This window comes from Lactuca saligna, chromosome 5 (genome assembly GCF_052625555.1).
Source record: "Lactuca saligna cultivar CGN05327 chromosome 5, ASM5262555v1, whole genome shotgun sequence".
NCBI classification, from domain to species: domain Eukaryota; kingdom Viridiplantae; phylum Streptophyta; class Magnoliopsida; order Asterales; family Asteraceae; genus Lactuca; species Lactuca saligna.
In genome coordinates, this window is record NC_136421.1 from 233,582,672 (window position 1) to 233,593,143 (window position 10,472).

The window sequence follows — 10,472 nt, forward strand, 5'->3', positions numbered from 1 at the left end:
TAAAGGTTCGAAATAAATACAATTGAAATAATGAATAAATAATTAATCTAATTCTATGATAATAAAAAAACAGAGAGACTATAAAAACATGATTATAAATCATAAATTTGCAAACAATTATTTTTATACAATTTTAATTGTTTTGTTTGTAAGTCTATCATTGCTGTTTTTAATTAATATGTAAAATGATTTTAAAGTTCTTTAACTCAAGATTAATGATAAAATAATCATATTGTATAGTGAAATATAAAATCGACTGAAAAAAAAAATATCATATCATTAATGACATTATCAATAATGTGTTATTTAATATCATAAACTAAAGTAATATAAGACACACGTCAATGATTTATGTGTTAAAAGGATATTTGTAAACAGTTTGTGTTTAGAAAAACATCAATGATATCTATTACACCAAATGTATATAAAATGATAGGTGATAAATTAAAATAAATAAATAAATGGTCTTAATGTAATTTAAATATAAATAAATGGCACATCATAAACTTAAATTAAAGAAATAGTCATTGTTGCACTTATGATTGTTGAAAATTTACACACATAGTATTTGTTTTAAAAAATTACAGGATTAATTCATATTACAATAAATAGACATTAAATATACATAAACGGTGATTGATTAAATTCAGTATATGAATGATGAATGGTATATGAAAAAAAAAAATGGCCAACTTTATGTGTATAACACCTTAAATTTAGAAAGTTAAACTTGGAAAGAATATGTAAACATCTTAAATATAATTAGTATTTTTAGGTGACATTTAAATAAAATTGAAAAACATACCAAAATGATAAGAGGATATTAAATAATTAAAAAAATCAGAAAATAACAAGTGTTCAATTACATGAGAATACAACATATGACAAAAATGATATTTATTTATTAGAGTAAGATGAGAATATTTTGTTGGGTTATCATTAATGGTCATTTGTGATATTTTTTTGCATTATAGAGGCATAAAGTCCATTTTATTATGTTTATTTGGGACCTAGACTTGTTTTAATCGGTTTTCCTTTCCAAGTCATGTCTATATGGGATTATGGAGGCCACCTGTTGTCTGATATGCCTTTCTACTCAACACATATGTCAATGCTTTATTAAAAGCCATTGCTTCATGGGTTAACCTAGAGCTTTTAGGAACAATAAAAAAAACTTTTACACCCTCAAGAACACACACACTCAATAACAACCAAAATCGAATTTAAGGTTAACGCTTTGAAGGTTTGATTTCTTGAAGTTCTGACATGTGTTCCACTCAAGATCTCAGAAACATGTTGCAGGGTTCTGATGATGGCCATCAGGCCTAGGGTTCCGACGGCCCGAGGGCATCGTTTTATCCGAATCTTGGAACCAACTGATGAGAAGTTAAGCACAAGTTTCTCAAAGCTTCAAGAGTCAAATTTGATCTTGGTTTCCTTAAATTTTTTGATCTTGTTCAATTTTTCCTTTTATTTCATTAACTAGTTTCATGATGCGATTTTTTCACTTCTTTTAAGAATGAGGTTCAATTTTATCTTGTTTTCGATCGATTTACTTAAACATGTCGGCTTCTTTGAGCTTCAAGATTCAAATTGACCTGGAAAAAGTCCAAATTGAGTTCTTAGATCTATAATATCCATGTAAAATTGATCTATAGATCTTTTTAGTCCTAAAGCTTCGATTTTTATATATTTTCAGTTCAGTATATCGATTTCTTTACGAACCAACATATGTCGATTTCTTTTCAGCAGCATGTCGATTTTCAGTTCAATATGCCGATTTCTTTTAAGTCTTAAAGCTTTGAGTTTGACCTCAATAACTCAAATTCGAACCAATAGATGAAAAGTCAAGCACCGATGAAGAACCATCAGATGAGATGGGTTTTGGAGATGAAGTTTGATTCATAGACCCACCACAAAAGTGGCAATGCATATGTTCTTTAACTTCTAAAGGTCTTTAAGTCAAAAAAGTCGTTAGTGATGTGTCAAATATTCAGGTGGCAAGTGGGGTGACCTTATTTTAATGACTTGTCAAATGGTACCTGCTGAGTAGGAATGGGTTCACCGGGTTTCCCCTTCACCTTTTTCATAATGACATTTTAAAACCTTAAAACATGAATTCGTTCCCTTATAATGCAAAAAATATCATGAATGACTATTTAAACCAAATTCGATAAACTCGTTGGGCTACAATGGCAATAACTTTATTTTGTTCCTGATGGTTTTGAATTTTTAGTCCTTGTAATATTTGTGAGTTCTTGACTTTTTAGTCATTTTGAGATAAGATTTCTCCTTTGTTTTAAATCATGTGTTTTTTTAAGGATATTAACATTTTTGTTGGAAAATATTCTTTTATATCATCTCTGATACTATTTGTTGAAAATATATTATCTGATCACCACAAATAAAGGCTCGGATACCAGTTACTGTGTGACATATATATAAGTTAAAGATATAAGATGCAGATATTTATAAGCAATAAGAATTGCGGAATAAATATAAATATAAAAGCTATAAATGACTGAAAGCTATAATAATATAAATGATTGTATTTAAATGACATAAAGCTATAATAAAATATATAAGTATATAATATATATTAAGTAGGTTCATCAATAAATTGACTGAACTGGACTGATGGAAAGACCGATCGATATTTGGACTCTTGGAACGACTGGTTGATATTTTGACTCTTGGAACGACTGGTTGATATTTGGACTCTTGAAACGACTGGTCGATATTTGTTCAAAAATCAATCCGGTATTTTATAAGTAACAAAAAGTTAATTTTTATGTAAAATGGGTTGTTTACAAAACAATGCAAAGTACACGGGCCATGTATTTGTATATGGGTATAGGGTGTTTTGAGGAGATTTGATGAGGTTGGAGTGGGTATTTGGAGGGTGGTAGGAGGTGGAATAAGTGGTAGTTTTGGTGGTGTAAGGCAGCAAAGATGTTGATGTTGAAGGTGCTTTGGGTGGTAATAAACGTAGATTTTCAGAGTAGATCTCTAGAATAACCTTATTTGCACATTTTCATGTATTTTTCAGGTAAACCGGAGGTTGGAACGCGCTTTGGGAGGTGTCGGGAAGCAATGGTGAAGATTTCGGGGTGATCGGGCGAAGAACGAAAAAGTTGTAAAAATCAAGTTTGGATTCGGAGTCAGAGGGGTACACAGGCCGTGTTGGATTTACACTGCAAAATCAACACGGGTCGTGTTGACCAAAATGGGAGTTGTTGACCATGCTGAACACGGGCCGTGTCAGTTTTACTCTATGTCCAACACAAGTCGTGTTGACCAAAATGGGAGCTGTTGACCATGCTGAACACGGACCGTGTCAGTTTTACTCTATGTCCAACACGGGCTGTGTTCGACCCAGAAACCAATTTTTGGCAGTTTTTCCTGTCTTTCATATTACGGGTTGAGGGCCATTTTTACATAGACAGAACATATCAGAGCACATTTTGAGAAGGGATTTCGAAGGTTTTTGCAAGGGTTTGATTAGAAATAATTTGGAAACATTATTTCTAGTATTTGTAAGTTGTAATTGCATACATTTCCATCTTTTAAACTTGTGATCTTCTTCTAGCCATGTGTGGCTAGAACCTTAGTTTCTCTAATTTCATGTTTTGACTTCTTGGTAGTGACTTCAATCATATGACATGATGTTTGTTTTCATTTTCTATCGAATGAATTTGATTTTGCTACAATCGAATGTTTGATTCTAATTGTGATTCTTATTGGCCATTTGAATTAGGGTTAGGCCATTCAAGTTATCTCTTTTACAAAATCCGTAATTGTTTTGTGAAATTGAACAAGTAACAAGCATTAAATTAATCTCTACTGAATGAATTTAGTGTAAATCTTATTCATACACTTTTACACTCCCGAGCTTGTGAGGAGTATTAGGTGTTATTGGGAACATTCACACAACCTTTAAAATATTTCAACCCGACATGACACAACATATTTACAAGTTCTAAACCTTAACCCAAAACCCGACAAGAAACCGACACAAAAATAAACGGGTTGACATTGCATGTCACGATAATTAAACAGGTCGGGTTAGGGTCAAAGCCTTTCAACCCGTTTAATGTCTTGACACGACACGAACGCGACATGACACGACGCGTTTGCCAGGTCTAAATGGAATTATGAATTTGTGATTTTTCTTACTTAATTCTTATTTTTCTTTATTATATACCTAATTAGTTTGTGAATAATTAATTAACTGATTAATTTGGGGATGCTTTTTAATACCTGAAAAAGAACAAATTAATTGTGTCTGATGGATGGAAACACATAGAATGGCCTCTATGTATGTGTGTGTGTGTGTGTTTGTGACTGAAGATGTAGATCTGGAACTCCCATCTCCAATTGAATGCCTATCTAAAACCTAAATATACCCTATCCACCTCCATCTCCATCGGTGGCCGATCAGTATCTACGAAAATTTATAGAGTAACACTTTTGTCAGAGTATTTGGTGTTCACCAGATCCAGTATTGACGACATCAAAATCACAAAGAAATAATGAGTACAAAGAAACCCCCTTTCATTCTCCTCATCGTATTCACCATTGGTCCTCGGATCGATGATGTTTATGACATATTCGCTATCTAATCATCCTCTTTGTGGGTATCATCGAGGGGGAGACTCTTGTACTTGATGTTGACATGATTATGGATGAGATTTCCAAAGGTACCAAGGATTCACGAAGGAGGTGTTTGAGAAGGTTTAGAGGGAATTGAATAACTTCCGAATAAGAATCTACAATGCCAATATCAAACAGTTGGTTGATGTTCACATACATGAGTATTTCTCTTATTTAGGGCAAAAATTAGAATAATAGATTGTTAAGTAAGCCAAGATCGATGTTTTTGAAGCGAAAATGAAAGTGATTGATTATAACCATTGTTGCTTAAGTACTTTGAATTGTGGATATATAATGAGTGATTGTTGATTCCTGCCGCAAAAACATACCAGACACACACACTACAAACATTTATCATCAAGAAGTCACTTGAGCATACACTCCCATACAAATGCGAATAGGAACTCCCTTCAAAATTCAGCAAGTATTAGGCAGTTTGAGAAGTTTAAAAATCAACGAGTTTATGATTCCGTTTATAGGTTCCAACCATTGGACAAATATGTGATTTCATTCACATGAAGAAGCCATTAAAGAACAGTTTCGATGAGGTGTTGACTGATGGTTACAAGTTGAGATGATCATGGCAGGTGGTGTCCTGATGACGGTGATAAATGATGGAGATTAGTGTGTGCTTATGTATCTTTGATATATATATATATATATATATATATATATATATATATATATATATATATATATATATATATATATATATATATATATATATATATATATATATGGGAAAAGTTAATATACCCTTAAGGGTATATAAGTTTAGGTACCCAAACTCACTATACTACGTCGTTTTGTATCATATAATACATTCTAATTGTCTAATGTTCTTATAATTTAACTTCTAACTTGATTTACTTCCATGATTTTTATATATTAGACATTTGTCTTCCTTTTACATAATTTTCATTTTCAACTACAATATATATAGCCTAGTAGGTGTTCGGCAAAAATATGCGATGTTAGAGAAATATAATAATGAAATTAAATCAAGTTTGGGTTAGAGTTTAAAAACATTATAATTAATATATAAAATAAAACGACATATTATGGTGTGTTTGGGTACGTAAGCTTATATACCCTTAAGGGTATATTCACTTTTCCATATATATATATATATATATATATATATATATATATATATATATATATATATATATATATGGAAAAGTTCAATAGAGAACCATTTTTAATCAAGAAACCAAGGAAGCAATCCAAAGCGTCAGAATTTAAAACGATCAACGGCAAAACGAACGGTTGTAAACTTTTATAATTGATGCACATGTACTGGATTATAACAAAATCCACTTCTTTTTTTTTTTTTTTTAAATTTAAAATTTTTTTTAGGCCAAGTTTTTTATCGAAAAAAAACCGAATATATGGTTGTTCATGATTTTTCGTCCTCTTTCCATAGAGATCCATAACGATATATAAAAACGAACTTTTTTTCTTTCAAAAAAAGCTCACTTAATTTTCGTAGTTTTTTCAATATTTAAGTTTATTTTTATAAAAACACTAATTATACCAAAAATATTAATTTTTTGTACTCTATTAATAAACATCAACATTGATTTAAAATTTAAAAAAAAAAAAAAAGCTCGAACAATGTAGATTTACACTATGAATCTAAACTGTAAATATTTAATTTTTAACATTCACAATATAAAAAATCTCGAACAGTTCAGATTTACATTATGAATCTGAATTACTATTATGCACACTGTGAATCTAAAAAGGTTCACAAAACAAAAAAAAAATCTCAATCAATGTAGATTAACACTGTGAATCTAAACTGTAAATATTTCAATTTTTAACCTTCACAATGTGAAAAAGCTCTGATCAATTCAGATTCACACTGTGAATCTGACTTATTATTATACACACTATGAATCTGAGGAGGTTCATAATATGAATCTGAACAGTTTCACAATGTGAATCTGAACTAAAATATCGTTTTTTGTTTTTTTTAACATGAATATGAATCTATGTTTAAAAAATATAAAAAGTTATGAATTTTGACATATTTATTATTTTTTTTTCTATAAAAAAATAGACCTTAATTTTTTTTCATCAAAGAAAATGAAGTGAGTTTTTTCCGAAAAAAAAAAGTTCGTTTTTTATATGTCATCATCAATCTCTATGTGAAGAGGACGAAAAATCGTGAACAACAATATATTCGGGTTTTTTTTTTCGATAAAAAACATGGCCTAAAAAAAATTTTAAACGAAAAAAAGTGGTGAGTTTTTTTGTAAAGGGTGGATTTTTTTGAATAATTCGGTGTGTGTGATTCTAATGTAAACGTGTACATCTATTTTCTTGACCGTTGATCGTTATGATTTTCCGACGCTCACGATAGGTTCCTTGGTTCCTTAGTTAATTATGGTTCTCTATTGAACCTCATCCTATATATATATATATATATATATATATATATATATATATATATATATATATATATATAGGGTTAAGTTATTTTGTTTTTAGTAACTATTGTGTGCCAGAATGTACAGATCTGGATCATTGGATGAAATATAATCAAATGTCATGATCTGAGGGTCTATGGTAGTAGAATAAGATAACATGTACCATATAATCACACAAATTTGAGCATAAGGGCATTCTAGTCAATTAACCTATATTAAAAAAGGAATTTCGAATTTTTAGGGATAATTAATTCCTTTATTTTTAAAAATCTAAATATTTAAAATTAATTTAAAATTCAAAATTCTTTTTTTATTTTGTCAGAATGATAGAATTTTAACCATAAAGTAGTAACCATATTTTTCGATTTTATTCTGTCAGAATGATAGAATGTCAACCATAAACTAGTAAATATATTTTGAAAGAATACACAAAATCGATTCTTGAACTAATAATATACCAAATAATTACATTGTACGATTGTGATTCATTGAATTATAACAAACATTCTGAAAGAATAACAAATATAATTCTTAAAAAATAACAACATTCTAGATGTCTTGTGTATGTTTGACCTCTAAGCCAATTCAAAATATGCTAGCATTCTATGAGATTGACATTTTGTGACATTAACATTCTGTCAGAATTGTATTGCATGAGAATAATTTTATACAAGGAGCCTTTCCCATGAGGTCTTCAAGCCATTCTTCAAGCCATTTCTATCACAAATTCATTGCCAAATACTTTATAGTGATACACTTGTAACAACTGCACATTAAACATATAATTAATTAACTACAAATTCTATCAGAATAAAGTAATAATATTCTTATATAATAAACTATTCTTTCAGAATGGAAATATTATAAAAAGTTAAACAAGGTCAAAGCTATGATCAGCCCATATGTTTGTTTGCTTCAACATCATAAACATAAGGAAAAGTCAGTTTGCTTCAACATCAAATCTATGATCAGGATATATGTTTGCTTCAACATCATAAACATAGATTGAATCATCAATACTTCCAGCTACAAGTTCTTTGCCATCAAAGAATGGTAATTTCTGAAAAAAAAAAATTACAAAAACCCAACTCAAAAAACTTAATCAAAGATCAATAAAGTTCATGTAAACTTACCAGCATCTCCTTATTAACCGGTGATCCCATCACTAACCATGAATACAATCTGAGACTGTCATATTTCTCTTTGGCGTTTCATCAAACACTTTAAGGGCGCTCCCAAATCACCACATTTTTTTTATGAATCATGAATGAAAAAAAAAACCAATTCAGAACCATCAACATCAAATGAGTTACACAGGAGGGTATACCTCCCGTGTTCAGTTTCCATACGATCGAAGAAAAAAAAAGCATAAATGGTTATGTGGCTTCGGTTTTGATTGAAAATGGTAGAAAAAAATCAATTATGATAGTTTTCATATCACATGAAAAGAACAGAAGATGTATCATGAAATGGGTTTGAAATCATTGTCTAGAATTGATTAAAAACATATAAGAGTCAAAATTTTGGTCACCAATAGAAATAATTGAGGAACATTTTGTTTTACCTGAATCAATAATGAAGATAGATGCAAACTTTTCTTCGGCGGAATGATGGTGTGTGTGAACGACAGCAATGGGATGGCCGGCAATTTGGTTAGGGTTATGAAGATGCAAAGGTAGGATTAGAGAAAGAGAGGGAGAAGAGATAATAAAGGGAAAAAATTGATGTCCGCGTTTGTAAAAGAAATATATTAGGTATTTGTTTTGTTCCCTTAATTGTAGGGATTTATTTAAATGATCTCATTAATTGTTAGTGCAAAAAACCGAAAATACCTTTTTTTATTTAATTAATTATTTTATTATTTGCAATTTTTTGATTGGTGCATTTAGGAACACAATATTTGCTAAAAACATTTGAACCTAGCTATATATATATATATATATATATATATATATATATATATATATATATATATATATATATATATATATATATATATAAGGCGTGAGGAATATTTGGCTGTTATATACCTAATAGTAGGTATAGAACCATCAAAAACTTCATAATTTTAATTAAATGCAATCAATTTCTCTTTCACCTTTCTTGTATCCTCTATTAGACTAGATGACAAGATTTGTACATATTTTTATGGAGTTTTAAATATTTATTTTTGCACCACAAACCATGTATAAGAATACATTATCAACTACCAATAAGCCTTCATATTTAAATTTAATATAGAGAACTATAGTGAAAGATTGAAATTGTTCCTTAAAAACCCAATAAACTTCTTCGCATAACACATTAAAAAGAACCATGCAAGTATACATATGGTAGGTGTCAAAGAGAATTATGAAGCCTACTAGAGGTCTAATATAAACAACACATTCGAAATATTGGGGATAAATTATTAAATTGGAGATAATATGAGCTCAAAAGCAATAAGAAGAAGCCAACAATGATAAAAATTCATTTTTTTTAATCAAAATGAAATCAATTTTGATGGTTCCCCCACACACATATGAACTAGTTGGATCTAAGTCTTCCAAAAGAACATATATGATTTGTTTTCGCTGAAACACACATAAGTAACAAGTTTGACTTATTTGGTTCAAATGTGGTTGTCGGTGAGCTTTGAAATATGGATTTGTTCTAGTATTTTGATTTCCACTTCTTTGGTTCAACTTGTTTCAACACTTTAGCATCTAAATTTCTCTAGTATGTGTGTTTGAAGCGTATGTGGAGGGATCGATTTGCTTGAGTTGCATGTGTGTGAGAGAGAGAAGGTGGGGCCCATATTTATTATTAATAAAACATTAAATTAAATAGAAAAAATATACAAAAAAAATTGTATCATGAGAGCATTTTAGAGAGAGAGAAGGTGGGGCCCATAGTTTGGTGAGGGAAAAAAAAAACCAGGAAACTAAATCAAAAAGATTACCAATAGGAAAAAGTCGGTATTTGAATGAAACCCAAAATAAATACATACCACATTTACCATTTTTTTTATAGTTTTGTCTATCTAATTAGTTGTGTTTTTTTTTTTTTTGTCATCAACATAACAAAATAATGGATCCATTACTGTATTTATGAGGAGACTTGAACCATTAACTAAGATTTACATCGCATTGTTCTGGATTAGTTACTCTGTTAATTGCTAGTTTAATATTCATTTTGAATGAAGAAAAAAAAAAAACTTTCAACTTTCATTTTGAAAGAAAGAAACTTTCAACCACAGTATACTTTTAATAGGACATTTATCCAAAGACTACTTGCTTCCTTTGTCTATTACAAAAGGTGATTAATTGTTTGTTAAAATATATGCATACTTAAATTAAAGAAAGTAAATGATAAAAACTTGGAAATTCAGGATAAGTAATGATT